General features: G+C 39.7%; 1 protein-coding gene across 4 annotated transcripts in view; it reads right to left on the reverse strand.

Annotated features, from left to right (window-relative positions):
- Nucleotides 1-18494, reverse strand: part of USP9X (ubiquitin specific peptidase 9 X-linked) — a 145387-nt gene that overhangs the window by 102732 nt on the left and 24161 nt on the right. The gene's annotated exons all lie outside the window — the stretch shown is intronic.

Consider the following 18494-nt stretch of genomic DNA (forward strand, 5'->3'; position numbering starts at 1 on the left):
TAATAAAATCTGATTTTCAAAAACATTTCAGAAAGGATTACACAACTAACATTTATCACGGATACTAGGGCATTATAAAGCATTTTTAAAACAACCTCACAAGTGGTTTTAACAGAAACTTCAAAACTTTGGGTCAACTTTTCTTTGGAGAGGGTTCAAACTATATACTACTACTCCGATACAAGTGAATTTGTCAAGTGACCCTGACATCCCACTTTTGACAAGGTTTTAGCTACAGGCACTCCCAGAGCCAAGACAAGGCTACAGACTACAAGTGTTTAACACGGAATTCTTCGCTACCTGACTAACAAAAGTGTACAGGAAAGCAACCAAACCCTCAATTCTCTATTCATTAGACCAATGGGCCTCATCATTAGCTGCATAGTAAAATCGCCTGACGTGCTTTAAAAAACATTGACCTCCAAACCCTTCTCCAGATTGAATAAATTACAATATTTGGGAGTGAAGTCTAGGCATCAGTACTTTTCAAAAAATCTCCCCCAGTGACTGGTTCTAACGTGCCACGAGACTGTGGTGCCACAAGATTGTGAACCTTAGTTGACTGGTTCTAGGTATTCACAAGGGGTGGGAGAAGATGGATTCATTAGCATCACCTGGGAGGGTTTTTTTTTCCTCTCCCCCAAAATAAACACAACCTCTACTCCCTCCCACGTCCCTCTGAGAGTGAAGCGGTCACGATCTTGGGGGCGGGAGTGGGAAGCAGCATCATATATTCCCAGATGTGGGGCAAGTTGGGCAGAGGGGATGAGTCCTGAGGCACATCAACATCGAAGAGGTATTGTTTTGGATAAATCTTCAGTTTACACAGAATTTGTGGTATTTTTCTATAAATTAGAAAACCAAGGCTCTAAGGAGTGACTTAACCAAAACACAGGTAGGAAAGTCTAGAATTAATTTTATTATCTTGTCCATTAAAACATACTCTCTCTCCGTAAAAAGTCTTTCCAGGAAGTAACCCGAGGATGAATGAACGGATAAACAAAATGTGGAATATACATACAACTGAATATTATTTAGCATGAAAAAGGAAAGAAATTACAACACATGCTATAACATGGATGAAGCTTGAGGACATTATGCGAAGTGAAATAAGCCAGTTACAAAGGGACAAATATCCCATGATTCCACTTACATGAGGCACCTACACTCCTAGAGACAGAAAGCAGAACGGTGGTTATCAGGGATTGGGGAAGGGGAACAGGGAATTATTATCTAAGGGGTACAGAGTTCAGGCTGGGAAAATGAAAAGGTTCTGGAGACGGATGGTGGAGACGGGTGCACAACAATGTGAATGTACTTAATACCACTGTGACCAGTACACTTAAAAATGATTAAAATGGTCTATTTTGTCATATATATTTTCCCCACAGTTATATATAGCACGGACTGCTCTCTTGCTTTGCACATCGATTTAAAATAACTTAAAATTATATTCTTGTGTTGTTTTGTTTATGCTCAAAATCCTTGCATCTATACATATCCCAATAACCCTCCATCTATAGACAAATCAAAAATATCTGACAAAAGTCAGGGGCTCAATTATTCTAGACAGAAATATTCTATGGATAACCAGGGGACTATCCCTTTAAACAAAATAACTTTAAGGTAAATGGAAAAGGTGGTAGCGTGTAACCTCTCCCCCAAACGAAAACAACTTTGCTCTCAGACCCACAGAACTAAATCATCTGCTTCTTGCAGAACATTCCATCAGCAAAGCCTCAAGTTGCTTGCCATCCCTACCTCACATAGTCTCACCTTTCTCTCTCTTGGTTTCTTCTACCTGTCAAGTTCTCCACATTTCTAGATTTCCAGTACTGCTGGGCAAGAATGTCAGGTCTCAGCATAGCATACTCTGCTCTACTCTATTATTTTTAACAGCTACCTCCCTACCACTACATAAGAATTGGAAACCTTGGGACCGGCCCCGTGGCTGAGTGGTTAGGTTTGTGCGCTCCGCTGCAGGCGGCCCAGTGTTTTGTAGGTTCGAATCCTGGGCGCAAACATGGCACCGCTCATGGAGCCATGCTGAGGTGGCATCCCACATGCCACAACTAGAAGGACCCACAACTAAGAATATACAACTATGTAGTGGGGAGCTTTGGGGAGAAAAAGGAAAAAAAAAAAAAAAAAGAATTGGAAACCTTTTCCTCATTTGCTACCTTGAGAGATTAAGAGCAAGAAATAGGTATGGAGCAATAAAAAAATTATTTCTGGATTCAAACATAACTCCTGCAAAATCTCACGTCTGCTGCTTACAAGCTGCCTAGCCTAAAGGCCAGTAACAACCACTCTCACTATTTTTCCAGGTCTTTAAAACTGAGATAAAGCTACGCACAAAAACACCAGGAGAATTTTTTTTAATAAACATGTTTCGCAAACACCAAACACACAGTAATTCTCAAAAAATGTAATTTTCTTTTCCGTTTCTATAATGTACTGTGCAGGGTTCTTGAATATTTGAAGTTTAAGAATTTGAAAATAACGTTTTCAGATATAATTTGGAACGATTTGAATGGAAAAAAAATATCAAAGATGCACTACAACTAAGTTATCCAAGAATAACACCGCCACCTTTCTTAAATCCCATTCAATCCAAGTGGAGTTAACAGATGGGTACCACACTGCTTTACCTGATTTCAAGAAGCAGTCTCAAGGCTCTAAGGGAGCTGGTTTTCCAAGTCAAGGATATTTAGGCATTATCTAACGGGGCTAGAACAAGCTTTCTACCAAGTCAGAGCAGCAGTATCCTACACAGAACTGAGCAACTCAATAATCATTCAAATCATTTAGAATTTGACATAACAACAAACCCTTCCCATAGGAAGGCTCAAGCAAATCAGTGTGAAAATTTAGTATATGAAGTAAAGTTTTAAGCTTTACATAAAGCTTAAAGTTTTATTTTAGAAAAACAAAAGTACTTTAAGGGTCACTGCCCTCCCTCCCCTTCATTCAGATTTTACCGGAATGCATATTGGATTTCCTGCAATGCAAAACCTAACCAAAATGGCAGTATGAGACTGCCTTTAGAATACACAGCACTTTTTCACAAACTTAGCATCTCAACATCTTCCAAGATGGGAAAAGCATCATTTTTACCTGGATAAAAGGTTAACATCATGTTCTTTTAAATAACCTAGTATTCTATTTCATAAGAGGCAACCATTTCTATTTATTTTAAACTCTGCAGAACTGAATTTCTACAGCTGCTTTCAAGGAGGGGCCTAATATCAGAGAAACTCTCAGGACAAACACTGGTCCTTCTCTATCCAGTCACTCCATCTCTGCTCAAACTTTCCCTGTATTCCAGAATCTCTCTCTCCTTTTATACAGCACACTGAACCTCTCTTCTCTACAATTCCGTATCTATGATCCCAGGATACTTAAAGAATTCGTCTCTTTCTAAATTTTTCTCTCTTCATCCAAAAAAACATATATGTTTAAATAAAAACTCAAAGCTTAATCATTCAAGAAACATGTGCTAAGCCATCTACAATGGGCCACATATTGTTTTCAGCATAAGGGAATATGGCAGTGCACAGTGGGCAACTCTCTGCTCTTGTGGAATTAACATTACAGATTGAGGATAGAGACAATAAAGAAGCAACAGCAAGTCCAACACGCCCCCAAATTACTTCCCTTACCAGGCATCAAAATGAGCTGAGCTTCTTAGAAAACAATTTGACGCATCATCCTTAAACTCATCCATGGAAATTAACCCGTGACTTTTACCTATTCTGGTTTTATGTACCAAAGTCAAAGGGGAAAAACTATTCAATTATTTGTTTTCCTTTCTAATGCCTTTGTATGTTTGACTGACATTCACAACCCTTGGTTTTCCCTTCTTAAAATACTTGACTTACCAGTGAGAGACATAACTGTGAAACACAAGCTGCACTTTTAGCCTTCACTAGGCACTACACCTCACTACTTTTGCCGATCACTAAAAATTAAAACTTACAACTGCCTTAGACAAACTATTATTTTGCAATTAATACACTAGCATACAAAGAAGGCAGAACTTAAATTATGTTGACAAAGTTTTAATGTAAAATGTATAAATAAGTGTTCCATCTTTATTATAATCCCCTCTGAAGGATCTTTTAAGTACTCAGTTTTATTTCAAAATAACCACTTTAGAGCATGAAAATACTTATTTTTTAAGCCAATAGTACTCAGACCTTTTTGAATTTTAAATTGGAATTTCTGTCGCTATGACAGATTCAATATGCTTAAAGGCCAACTTTTTATGCATTATTGTCTGGAAGAAATATCCTATCCTACGTGGCAGCTTTTCTACCACAACATGAGAATGACACAGGGTACTGCAGGCTTGACACATTCTCACAGATACAGAGAAATTGCCAAAACCCCAAAAGTGTATGAAACACAACACAAAAGAAGTAACAAAACACTCACGTGCTGTTAATTATCTATGTAAGAGCTGGACTTCCAGGGTTTTTTAAAATTCCTTCGAAGAAAATATATTGATACGTGAGTAAAAATAATTATTGAGGGACACTCTGACTCTAATTTTTAGGTAATCTCATTTGCAAACACTGGTATTATATTTGTTTTCACTAATTACTCAACTACTCATTATTATTACTTGTGACACACTTCAGTTATATTCAGACACTACGATCTATAACCACTCTAGTGGGTAAGGCAAAACAAGTTTCAGTATTTATGCTATCCAAGGAATTTTTTTGTTTTGTGGACTTGTTGGTTCCCTTCCATTCAAACTTTCTCTGTGGTTCTACGATTCTGCACCCCATTACAATGTGTGGGTTTTCCCCCCACACACAAAGCAATTCTTCACACCAGCTGGGTGTCCTACAATTCAACTCAGTTCTGACACTGTCCACCCAGAGACAGCGTCAGATCCCACAGGTTAAGGGCTCAGTCCCGCAGGCCTGCCCCCACCCCCACCCCCACTTCAGCCACCAGTCACAAGCCCAGGCTGTTACCTACGCTTCTAACCAACTGGCTATAGATTGGAGGTTCCAACGACGCCCTCCCTGGCAACTCAATTCAGATGCCAGTCACAAGCCCAGGTTGTTACCTGTACTTCTGAAATGGCTGGCTAGGCTCCAACTTCTCCCTCTTTGGGTCCAACGAATTTGCTAGAACTGTTCACAGAACTCGAGAAATATTTTACTCACTAGATCACCGCTCTATTACAAAAGGATATGACTCAGGAACAGCCAGATGAAAGAGATGCACAGGACAAGGTGTGGGGACAGGGCGAGGAGCTGCCACGTCCTCTCAGGGCGCACCACTCTCCCTGCATCTCCAGGAGTTCACTGACCAGGAAGCTCTCCCAACCCCGTCCTTTTGGGTTTTTATGGGGGCTTTATTACATAGGCACGATTGATTAAATCGGTGGTCCAAGAGGATTGAGCTCAAGATCTAGCCCTGATCCCCTCCCCCAAGGGGGGGGCAGGGGCAGGACAGAAAGTTCCAACTCTCCAGGTTGCCCTGGCAACCAGCCCCCATCCCAGGGCGACCTAGGAGCTTTCAGAGTCGCCTCATTAACATAACAAAAGACACCTTTATGGCTCTTACCACTTAAGGAATTCCAACACTTTTAAAAGCTCTGGGCCAGAAACTGGGGTGAAGACCAAGTACATATTTCTTATTATAAATCACAATATCACAGGCTCCTTTCCTGTCCCATCTTTTTTTTTTTTTATTGAGTTATTGATAGGTTACAATCTTGTGAAATTTCAATTGTACATTAATGTTTGTCAGTCATGTTGTAGGTGCACCATTTCACCCTTTGTGCCCACCCCCCACCCCACCTTTCCCCTGGTATCCACTAAACTGTTCTTGGTCCATAGTTTTAAATTCCTCATATGAGTGGAGTCATACACAGATTATCTTTCTCTCGCTGGCTTATTTCACTTAACATAATTCTCTCAAGGTCCATCCATGTTATTGCAAATGGAATGATTTTGTTCTGTTTTGCAGCTGAGTAGTATTCCATTGTATATATGTACCACATCTTCTTTATCCATTCGTCTGTTGCTGGACACTTAGGTTGCTTCCACGTCTTGGCTATTGTAAACAGTGCTGCAATAAACATTGGGGTGCATAGGACTTTTGGGATTGCTGACTTCAGGCTCTTTGGATAAATATCCAGTAGTGGGATGGCTGGATCGTATGGTAGATCTATTTTTAATTTTTTGAGGAATCTCCATACTGTTTTCCATAGTGGCTGCACCAGTTTGCATTCCCACCAGCAGTGTATGAGGGTTCCTTTTTCTCCGCAACCTCTCCAACATTTGTTGCTATTAGTTTTAGATATTTTTGTCATTCTAACGGGTGTAAGGTGATATCTTAGTGTAGTTTTGATTTGCATTTCCCTGATGATCAGCGATGATGAGCATCTTTTCATGTGCCTACTGGCCATCAGTATATCTTCTTAGGAGAAATGTCTGTTCATGTCTCCAGCCCATTTTTTCATTGGGTTGTTTGATGTTTTGTGGTTGAGTTGCGAGAGTTCTTTCTATATTAAGGATATTAAGCCTTTGTCAGATATATGACTTGCAAATATTTTTTCCCAGTTAGTGGGTTGTGTTTTTGTTTCAATCCTGTTTTCATTTGCCTTGAAGAAGCTCTTTAATCTGATGAAGTCCCATTTGTTTATTCTTTCTATTGTTTCCCTTCACCGAGAAGGCATGGTGTCCAAAAAGATCCTTTTAATACTGATGTCAAAGAGTGTACTGCCTACGTTTTCTTCCAGAAGCCTTATGGTTTCAGGTCTCACCTTTAGGTCTTTAATCCATTTTGAGTTTATTTTTGTGAATGGTGAAAAAGAATGGTCACTTTTCATTCTTTTACACGTGGCTTTCCAGTTTTCCCAGCACCATTTGTTGAAAAGACTTTCTTTTCTCCATTGTATGCACTCAGCTCCTTTGTCAAAGATAAGCTGTCCATAGATGTGTGGTTTTATTTCTGGGCTTTCAATTCTGTTCCATTGATCTGTGCACCTGTTTTTGTACCAGTACCATGCTGTTTTGATTACTGTAGCTTTGTAGTATGTTTTGAAGTCAGGGACTGTGATGCCTCCCATTTTGTTCTTTTTTCTCAGGATTGCTTTAGCAATTCGGGGTCTTTTGTTGCCCCATATGAATTTTAGGATTCTTTGTTCTAATTCTGTAAAGAATGTCATTAGGATTCTGATTGGGATGGCGTTGAATCTGTAGATTGCTTTAGGTAGAACGGACATTTTAACTATGTTTATTCTTCCAATCCATGTACATGGAATGTCTTTCCATCTCCTTATGTCGTCATCCAATTCTCTCAGAAAGGCCTTGTAATTTTCATTATATAGGTCCTTCACTTCCTTAGTTAAATTTACCCCAAGGTATTGTATTCTTTTTGTTGCGATTGTGAATGGTATTGTATTCTTGAGTTGTTTTTCTGTTAGTTCATTACTGGAGTATAGAAATGCTACTGATTTATGTAAATTGATTTTATACCCTGCAACTTTGCTGCAGTTGTTGATTACTTCTAACAGTTTTCCAATGAATTCTTTGGGGTTTTCTATATATAAGATCATGTTGTCTGCAAACAGCGAGAGTTTCACTTCTTCCCTCCCTATTTGGATTCCTTTTATTCCTTTTTCTTGCCTGATTGCTCTGGCCAGGACCTCCAGTACTATGTTAAATAAGAGTGGTGATAGAGGGCATCCTTGTCCCGTTCCTGTTTTCAGGGGGATGGGGTTCAGTTTTTGCCCATTGAGTATGATGTTGGCTATGGGTTTGTCGTACATGGCCTTTATTATGTTGAGGTAGTTTCCTTCTATGCCCATTTTGTTCAGAGTTTTTATCATAAATGGCTGTTGGATCTTGTCAAATGCCTTCTCTGTATCTATTGAGATGATCATGTGGTTTTTATTCCTCAGTTTGTTGATGTGGTGTATCACGTTGATTGATTTGCGGATGTTGAACCATCCCTGTGTCCCTGGTATGAATCGCACCTGATCCTGATGCATGATTCTTTTGATGAATTGCTGAATTCTGGTTGCCAAAATTTTGTTTAGAATTTTTGCATCTATGTTCATCAGTGATATTGGCCTGTAGTTCTCTTTTTTCGTGGTGTCCTTGTCAGGTTTTGGTATCAGCGTGATGTTGGCCTCATAGAATGTGTTAGGAAGTGTTCCATCTTCCCTAATTTTTTGGAATAGCTTGAAAAGGATAGGTATTAAATCTTCTGTGAAAGTTTGGTAGAATTTCCCAGGAAAGCCATCTGGTCCTGGGGTTTTATTCTTTGGGATGTTTTGGATTGCTGTTTCAATCTCTTTCCTTGTGATTGGTCTGTTCAAATTGTCTGCCTCTTCTTGAGTGAGCTTTGGGAGATTGTAGGAGTCCAAGAATTTATCCATTTCCTCTAGGTTATCCATTCTGTTGGCATATAGTTTTTTGTAGTATTCTCTTATAATCTGTTGTATTTCTGCAGAGTCTTTTGTTATTTCTCCTCGCTCATTTCTGATTTTCTTTATTTGAGCTTTCTCCCTTTTTTTCTTTGTAAGTCTGGCTAGTGGTTTGTCAATTTTATTTATCTTCTCAAAAAACCAGCTCTTTGTCTCATTGATCCTTTCTACTGCCTTTTTCGTTTCAATAGTATTTATTTCTGCTCTGATTTTTATTATTTCTCTCCTTCTGCTGACTTTGGGCTTCATTTGTTCTGTTTTCTCTAGTTCAGTTAGGTGTGCTTTAAGGTTGCTTATTTGGGATTTTTCTTGTTTGTTAAGATGTGCCTGTATTGCGATGAATTTTCCTCTTAATACAGCTTTTGCTGTATCCCATATCAGTTGGTATGGCATGCTACCATTTTCATTTGTTTCCAGGTATTTTTTTATTTCTTCTTTAATTTCTTCAATGATCCATTGTTTGTTCAGTAGTGTGTTGTTTAGTCTCCACATCTTTGTGCCTTTCTCAGCTTTTTTCTTTTAATTAATTTCTAGCCTTATAGCACTATGATCTGAGAAGATGCTTGTTACTATTTCAATTTTTTTTAAATTTGTAGAGGCTTGCCTTGTTTCCCAACATATGGTCTATCCTAGAGAATGTTCCATGTGCACTTGAGAAGAATGTGTATTCAGCTCCTTCAGGGTGGAGTGATCTATATATGTCTATTAAGTCCAATTGTTTTAGTTTTTCATTCACCGCCACTATTTCCTTGTTGATTTTCTGTCTGGATGATCTGTCCATTGATGTGAGTGGGGTGTTGAGGTCCCCTACTATTATTGTGTTGTTTTTAACATCTTCCTTTAGGTATGTTAATTGCTTTATGAATCTTGGTGCTCCTGTGTTGGGTGCATAGATATTTATAAGCGTTATTTCTTCTTGATGAAGCATCCCTTTGATCATTATATATTGTCCCTCTGTGACTCTCTTTACCTGTCTTATTTTGAAATCCACGTGGTCTGATATGAGAATTGCACCACCTGTCTTTTTTTCCTTGCTATTTGCTTGAAGTATTGTCCTCCACCCCTTCACCCTGAGTCTGTGTTTGTCCTTGGGGCTGAGGTGTGTTTCCTGGAGGCAACAAATTGTTGGATCTTGTTCTTTAATCCATTTTGCCACTCTGTGTCTTTTTATTAGAGAGTTCAATCCGTTCACATTGAGAGTGATTATTGATGCATGTGGACTTAATGCTGTCAATCTGTCGCTCATTATCTTGTTTTCCTGTGTTTCTTTTCCTGTGTGCTTTAGACTACCCATTTAATACTGCAATTCTTATGCTGGGTTTCTTAGATTTTTCCTTATCTATGATTTGTGACTCTGTTCTGTACTTTATTTTAGTGTCTACCTTGAAGTTTGTATTTAGAAGCTCACGTATAATATAGTCTATTCTCTGGTGGTCTCTTACTTACTCGACCAATACTGATTTAGATCCTTTGCTCTTCCCCTCCTAAATAATTATTTTCATTTTTTATTCCAACTCGTCTTATTAATTTGTAGTTAGAGTGCTAAGATCGTCCTTGTTTTGGTAGTTTCCTTATTTTTACCCTAATGCTATAGTTGAATATTTGCTATCCTGTTCTGGTTCTATCCATCGGTCTCCCTAGTCTGTGGATTGTGACCCCTTTCTCCCTTTTTTCTTTTTTCAAGTATGAGAGCCTTCTTGAGGATTTCTTGTAATGGAGGGCTTTTAGTTACAAATTCCCTTAACTTTTGTTTGTCTGGAAAAGATTTAATTTCTCCCTCATATCTGAAGGAAATTCTTGCTGGATAGAGTATTCTTGGCTGAAGGTTTTTATCCTTTAAAGCTTTGAATATATCACTCCATTCTCTCCTAGCTTGTAGGGTTTCTGTAGAGAAATCCACTGACAGTCTGATAGGGGCTCCTTTATAGGTTATTCTCTTTTTTTTCTTACTTCCCTGAGTATTCTTTCCTTATCATTCCTATTTGCCAACTTTACTATTATGTGCCTTGCAGTGGGTCTTTTTACATTGACAAATCTAGGAGATCTAAAACCCTCCTCTACACACATTTCTCCATTGATCCCTAGATTTGGGAAGTTCTATTCAATAATTTCGTTATGCACACTTTCTGCTCCATTTTCCTTTTCCATATTCTCGGGAATTCCTATGATCCTTATGTTCTTACTCCTCATTGAATCCATTATCTCTCAGAGATTTTCCTCATTTTTTTAAATTCTTAGTTCTCTTTCTTCCTCTGTCTGGCGCCATTCAACCTGTCTGTCCTCGATTATGCTGATTTGCTCCTCTATGTGGTCTACACGGGCATTCAGGGAATCCGTATTCTGTTTTATCTGGTCCATTGTGTTTTTCATCTCAAGTAATTCTGTTTGATTCTTCTTTATGATTTCAATCTCTTTTGTGAAGTAACTCCAGAACTCGGCTTGTTTCTCTTTCTCTCTACCTCATTGAGTTTTTTGATTATAGCTGCTCTGAATTCATTATCACTTAGTTTACCTAATTCCAAGTCCTCAGGACTTAATTCTGTGTTTTTATTGTTTTCCTTCTGATCTGGGGCTTTTATAAATTGCTGGATGGTAGAGGAGCGGTTTTTTCTCATGGTGGTAGAATTCAGTTGCAGTTACAGCCTGTCGCCACTAGATGGGGGTCGAGAGCGGCGTGTTAGCTCTCCGCCTTGGGGCAAGATGGCTGCGCCCACTGGCTTTGTTAGGGGGGAGGGGCTGTTACTCACACGCGCCGGTCTGGGTTCAGATCAGTTCTGTTCTCTGGTCTCCCAAGGCCCTTGATTTATGGGGTCCCCGCGGACAGAAGCTTTCCCCTCAGCGGGTCTCCACTGAATCAGCGGCAGGAGTCCTGGATGATCCCCCGGTCGCGCGGCCCTTCCCCCGCTCCTTCCTGACCTGCACGGCAGCGATCGCAGACTCTAGGGGAGGGAGCGATGTTCTGTCCTACCGTTCCAGCACCTCCGAAGGGGTAAAGCTAGGTTTATGATCTCCGCCTTCTTGGTATTGTAGGTGTCTAATGAGCTGGCATTATGTTTATTCTCTGAAATTCAGTTCTTCCAATCTTTTGTTGTATTTTGGAGGGGAGAGAATCCCGGGTCAGCTCACCCCGCCATTTTGCTCCACCCACTTCTCCTGTCCCATCTTAATTTGTTCATTACTCTACATTTATACATTTTCTCATTACTCTAGAAAAGTTATGAGCACTTATGTATCAGGGCACAGTAGTAGGTGCTTTATTTGTATAACCTCATTTAATCATCAGGATACCTGTCCCACATGGCTATCAGTCAATTTAACAGACATAAACAGAAGCTAAGAGATTAAGTAACTTGAGCTTGTCCAAGATGGCAGTTAGTAACATGTGTTAAGACTCCAAAGCCACTGGCTCTTCCATTATACCATAAAGGTTCTCTACAGCTCCCAAGATACTGATGTTCTCTCTGAAGGCAGAAAATCAAGAGGGGAAAAAAGGGGGACATGGATAAGGGACTGATCTTTCTCTTAAAAGCATGGTTACTAGGGCTGGCCCGGATCCCAGGTGCAGACATGGCACCGCTTGGCAAGTCATGCTGTGCTAGGCGTCCCACATATAAAGTAGAGGAAGATGGGCACGGATATTAGCTCAGGGCCAGTCTTCCTCAGCAAAAAGAGGAGGATTGGCGGTAGATATTAGCTCAGGGCTAATCTTCCTCCAAAAAAAAAAATAGCATGGTTACTGTCAGGCCTGTGTCCACCCCTCCAATTATGTTTTATCTTTTCTGGCATTAGAAATGACCATTATGAGTCTTATTAAAATGCAAACCATATGACATCACAGCCCTCCACTGCGTAAAAATCTTCAAAGACCAGGATGAAGGCCAAAATACTTCTCTAAAGGTCTAGAAGGCCCTCGCACACCCAACTCCAACCTCATCTTGCAACTACCCCAACTCAAAGCTTGTTCTAACTCACCTTCCTGTTGTTCCTTCCAAATGTACTCTCTCATGCCAACTCTGGGGCCTTTGCACAAGCAGCCTGCTTAGTTTTGCCCATACTGATTCACCAGCTCTCGACTCTCCTGGGCCACTGCACTTTTCTTTCATAGCACCTGTGTGATGATCTCTCTCCCTACCAATAACTCAAACTCTCTAAGGGCAGAAACTAGATGAACTTTGTTCATCATTGAATCCCAAAGATTCCTTGGCACACAACAGGTAGGTGCTCAAAACAAAAATGGCCGGGGGAGGGGGGGTAGTAAAATCGACAAGGTCAACAGCCTCTGCCTTCCTATCTCCATCAACTCCTCTTCATGATGTGTCCAACATTATCTTTCCTACCCCCATTCATACCCTAGACTAGACTCCAATTTTAACAGCAACTTGCCTGGTCTCCGCACTACCAACCTGTTTGGTATATTAGTGCTCAATTAATCTCCTAACACTTTCAGTCTCTCAAACCTTGAGTGGCTTCCTTCTCTCCACCTTTTACGTAAGTACTATTATTCAGGGTCATTCACAATCTGCCCTATTTTTTCAAAGTTGTCGCTCGTTCCCCAATTTCAGTATTATCAGCACCAGGTGACATACCCTAAATTTTAAATAAAATCTTTCTTATTAATAGTGATGATAATAGCTAACATTTGCGTTTACTTCGTGTCATGCACTATTCTAAGCAGCTTATATGTATAAATTGATCCAAGCCTCAGAATAGGTCTATTATTAGCTCCATTTCAGGAGTAAAGAAACTGGGGCAGAGTGAACAGGCAGGCAAAGTGGTAGAGCCAGGATTCTAACCCAGGGAGTACAAGCTGCAGGCTTCTACAGCTTTAACAACCACGCCATACATTAACCATGGTGGAAAACACAGCCCCACTTCCAAGATAAACTCTATCAAAATATTTCTGATGCAGAACCACATCTTAAAAAACTGGATTTTTCACTTAATTTACAATTTCCCCATGTTAACTCTTCTTCTACATCATCATTAACAGCTACATACCACAGAATTCTCTTCTAAAACACAACAGCTATATTCCTTAAAAAATATGGCATAATCAAAAAACATGTTATAAAAACTTCTTCAATGGGGAGACGAGATTTCATATGTTAAGGAGTTTGAAACCCAGCAAGTTATTTTCAATAGCTGAGTCCACAGCTACAAACCTAAATATCCCTAAGTAATTTCCAAATGTAGCCTTTGCTCAAGAGTAAAGGCCTTTCTTTTCCTAGCTCCACCAGCACTGCCATTATCATTAGCACGGGACTCATCATTCTTATCAGACATTATTATGCTAAATTATACACAAAACCAGTCAAGGCAGCTATATTAAGCACAGGTGTCCCCCACAGCGCCAAGTGTGATGCTAGCTCTAGACAGTATCATGTCCAATCAATAACTCAGGCTAATGCAAATGAAGATATCCAATTAATTTTTCTTAAATTCAAATCTATGACTTGAGCTAAATGCCCACATTCTATTAGCACCACTATTAAACACACATACACTCCTAGTTTTTGTCACTAAATCACTATGTACATCTACTGCTACTTCTTAGAAGTCATCACAATAGAAAGGCGTTCTGCGTTCTAAACTCTTTGTGGCAGCAGAAATCTATTCATTTAGAAATGCTAAGTAATCAGCCAAACACACTTATTCAAAATGTCTCCATACTAAGTGTCTGTCAAGTCGTATGTACACAATTAAGGCACTGGAGGCTTTTATATGTATATAAAAGCTTTAATAAATTCCAGCATCCTTTCCAATGCGTTCTCAAACACGACTTTTTAAGTTGCTGTAGGCAATGAGTAGTTTTAAATTAAAAATGATTTCTGGAATGGTAGCATCAGACGTTCTGGACACTCTCCCCAGTGAAACAACCATAACTGGTGAAAATTATTAAGGAAAAAAATTAAAGTCTCTAGAAATTGTCCTAAAAGTATACAGCAAATGAAGAAACACTAAAGAAAATCCATTCTATCTCAGTAAGAACAGAGTCTGGCATTTTGAGCCCGCTCAGCAGGAAAGAAGCTCCATTCCAGGTGGGTACAGCCAAGAACACAGGGCTCTCTCTCCAAACTCCCAGTCAAGGTACCTCCCCAGGAGGGGAAGGCAGTCAGCATCTCTCATCAACCCCAATTCTGAGCTGCACAGAGCCTCTATTGCAAGCAAGAGGGGCTGACAAGTCTTGGGCTCTTTTCCTCCATCCAGGCCCCACTTGTGGAGCAGAACCTCAACCCCAGGTTCAGCAGATCCAGAATAATGTGGTCCTACTGGCTTCCACTCCATCTCACTCATAAGACTGAGGGTCTACATCAGGAGAGACAAGCTGAGAAGACCAGAGGCTGCCACTCCCACCCAGCACCCTGCTCAGGAAGCTGGGGTATCACAGACAGAAATGGGCCATTGTTCCACCCCAGTTCTGAAGCAATGGTTTTGCCCCGGGGAGAGGCAGACCATAAGAGAGCTTTGAAGTTCTCTCAAAGTGAACTGACTTATTTAGAACAGAGTACAGAGAAGTTGAAGCCTGAGGGTGCACTAGAAAACAATGGAGACTGAGGCAATAAGCAATTAAGAGGAAGGTTGTTTCAAGAGATCAACAAGCTAAACTTTAAACCAGGTAGCAGTTTACCAGAAAGAACCAGGGAAAGAGACAGCTAAGATGCCTCTCAGGGGTCAGAACAAATCTCAAAGACTGACCGCAAAGATTCTCTGGAAAGCAGGAAAAATGAATTGGATCAGACTGTGGGACAATTAAATCCCAGGGCATCACTTTAAATAACAGAGCCATCAGCCAACAATTAGTGGAGACTAACATTTGCAAGTGATACCAACAAAGGGCGACACCTAACAGAGATATTATGGCTAAAAACACTGTCATCCCAGGGTGACAGAGTGCATGACTAAGGCTCTGAAGAGCAAAATCACAGGCTGCACATTGCAGGGAAAATAGACTTCATTAAAGTACTCTAGCCAGTCACTAGGCAAATAAGCAAGCAAATCACAAGAAGCCCCTGTGGATGGGGAGCAGTGGGGAATCAGTATCCAAAGTTGCTACGTTCTACGAAAGGTCCAGTTTTCACCAAAAAAATTACAAGATGTGCAAAGAAACAGGAAAGTGTGGCCCATACACTGGCGGGGGAGGGGGGGGGGAGGGTGAAGCAGGCAAAAGAAACTGGTTTTGAGAGGGTCCACATGTCAGACTTAGCAAAGACTTCAAAACAGCTATTATGAGTATGTTCAAAGAGCTAAAGGAAAATAGGATGATGATGTTTAAACAGACTATCAATAGAGATAAAAAGTTAGAAATTAACAGAAAAAACCCCCAACCAAATGAAAATTCTGGAGTCAAAAAGTACAATAACTGGAATGAAAAATCCCCTGAAGTGGTTCAACAGAAGATACTAACTGTCAGAACAAACAATGAGCAAACTAGAAGGCAGATCACCAGATTAAGCAATCTGAAGAACAGAGAGCTGATTTCTCATCAGAAAACATGGAGGACAGAAGGGACTGGGATGAGATATTCAAAGTACTGCAAGAAAAAAACCTGTCAACCAAAATTCAAAATGAAACTTTTCAAAAACGAAGTCAGAAATCAACTTCTAGCACGAGAGCATAAGGGGCTTGGCAGACCTAATCCCCAGTGAAAGAGCACTGGTAAATACAATTACAAACAGTATAAATACATTTCTTCTCCATTCGTCTCTGATTTAAAAAGCATTGTATAAAACAATATGTATATAATACATGATTGGGCCTATTACATATAGAAAGATATTTCTCAAATAGAATGAATTAAGTCAAGATAGATCAAAGAAATAAACATAAGATGAAAAACTATAAAATTCTTAGGAGAAAACATAGGGGTAAATCTCCATAACCCAGGATTTAGCAATGGATTCTTACAGATATGACATCAAAAACAGGAGCAACAAAACAGATTAAATGGATTTCATCAAAGTTAAAAATTTTTCTGCTTCAAAGGGCACTACCAGGACAGTTACAAGAACCCATAAAATGAGGAAAAACAAAAATTACAAATCATGAATCTATTAAGGGACCTGTATCCAGAAAATACAAAGAACTCAGACAACTCAATACAGTCATACATTGCTTAACAATGGTGATACATTCTGAGAAATGCAGTTAGGCAATTCTGTTGTCGTGCAAACATCAAGTGTACTTACACAAAGCCAGATGGTACAGCACACATGGGCTATATGGTACTAATCTTATAGGACCCACTGTCATATATGCAGTCTGCCATTGACTGAAATGTTATGTGGCACATGATTGTAATAAAAAGACAACCCAACTTAAAAATTGGCAAAGGAGGGGGCTGGCCCTGTGGTCTAGTGGTTAAGTTTGGCCTGGGTTTGGTTCCTGGGCATGAACCTACACCACTTGTTGGCCATGCTGTGGTGGTGACCCACATACAAAATAGAGGAAGACTGGCACAGATGTTAGCTCAGGGCAAATCTTTCTCAGCAAAAAAAAAAAAGGGGGGGAGGTTTACAAAGGATCTTAATAGGCATTTCTCCAAAGAAGATATACAAATGGCCAGTAAGCACATGAAAAGATGCTCAACATTAGCTATTAGGGAAATGCAAATCAAAAACCCCAGTGAGATACACCCACTAGGATGGTTATCATTAAGACAGGGGAAAAAAACATGTTGGCAAAGATGTACTGAAATCGAAACCTTTGTGCATTGCTGGTGGGAACGTGAAAAGGTGCAGCCACTGTGGAAAATGGTATGGTAGTTCCTCAAAAAAATTCAACATAGAAGTACAAGACGACCCAACAATTCCACTGCTGGGTATATACCAAAAAGAATTGAAAACAAGGGCTCAAACAAATATCTCTACATCCATGTTCATAATAGCATTATTCACAACAGCCAAAAGGTAGAAGTAATCCAATTGTCCATCAACAGATGAGTGAATAAACAAAATGTGGTATACACCAGCAATGGAATATCAGTCAGCTTTAAAAAGGAAATGGACACGTGCTACAACATAGATGAACTCTGAAGACATTATGCTAAGTGAAATAAGCCAGTCACAGAGAGACAAATATTGTTGGATTGTACTTATATGTGGTACAAAGTAGTCAAATTCAGAGACCAAAAATAGCATGGTGGTTATCAGGGACTGGGGTGAGAAGGGGACATGGGGAGTTAGTGTTTCATGGGCACAGAGTTTCAGTTGGGAAAAAAGTTATACAGATGGATGGTGGTGATGGCTGCACAACAATGTGAATGTACTTAATGCCACTGACCTGTACACTCAAAAATGGTTAAAATGGTAAATTTTACATTAGGTATATTCTACAACCAAAATAAGAGGAACAGATAAAAAGTGCTGGTGAGGATGTGGAGAAATTGGAACCTTCAAATACTGATAGCAGGAATGTAAAATGGTACTTTTAGGTAAGGCCCTTTAAAAAACAGTTTGGTAGTTCCTCAAAAAGTTAAACAGAATTAACATACAACCCAGTCATTCCACTCCTACGTATATATCCAAGAGAAATAAAAAGCCCATATCTAAAACTTGTACACAAATGTTTACAGCAGCATTATTCATACTAGCCAAAACATGTAAACAACCAAAATATCTACCAACTGATGAACAAAATGTAGTATATATACACAATAGGATATTTTTCAGCCATAAAAAGGAATATAGTTCTGATACATGCTACAACATGGATGAGCCTTGAAAACACTATGCTAAGTGAAATAAGCCAAATACAAAAGGACAAACACTGTATGATCCCACTTATATGATTGTCTGGCACAGGCAAATTCAGAGACAGAAAGTAGAGGTTACTAGTGGCTGGGGGAAAGGGAAGATGGAGAATTACTGGTTAACAGTTACAGAATTTCTCTTTGGAGTGATGAACAAGTTTTGGAAATAATGGTGATGGTTGTACAACACTGTGAATGTAAATAATGCCACTAAGTTGTACACTTAAAATGGCGAAAATAGGGGCCAGCCCTGTGGCCAAGCTGTTAAGTTCACACGCTCCACTTTGG

Source organism: Equus asinus, chromosome X (assembly GCF_041296235.1).
Source record: "Equus asinus isolate D_3611 breed Donkey chromosome X, EquAss-T2T_v2, whole genome shotgun sequence".
Classification (NCBI taxonomy): domain Eukaryota; kingdom Metazoa; phylum Chordata; class Mammalia; order Perissodactyla; family Equidae; genus Equus; species Equus asinus.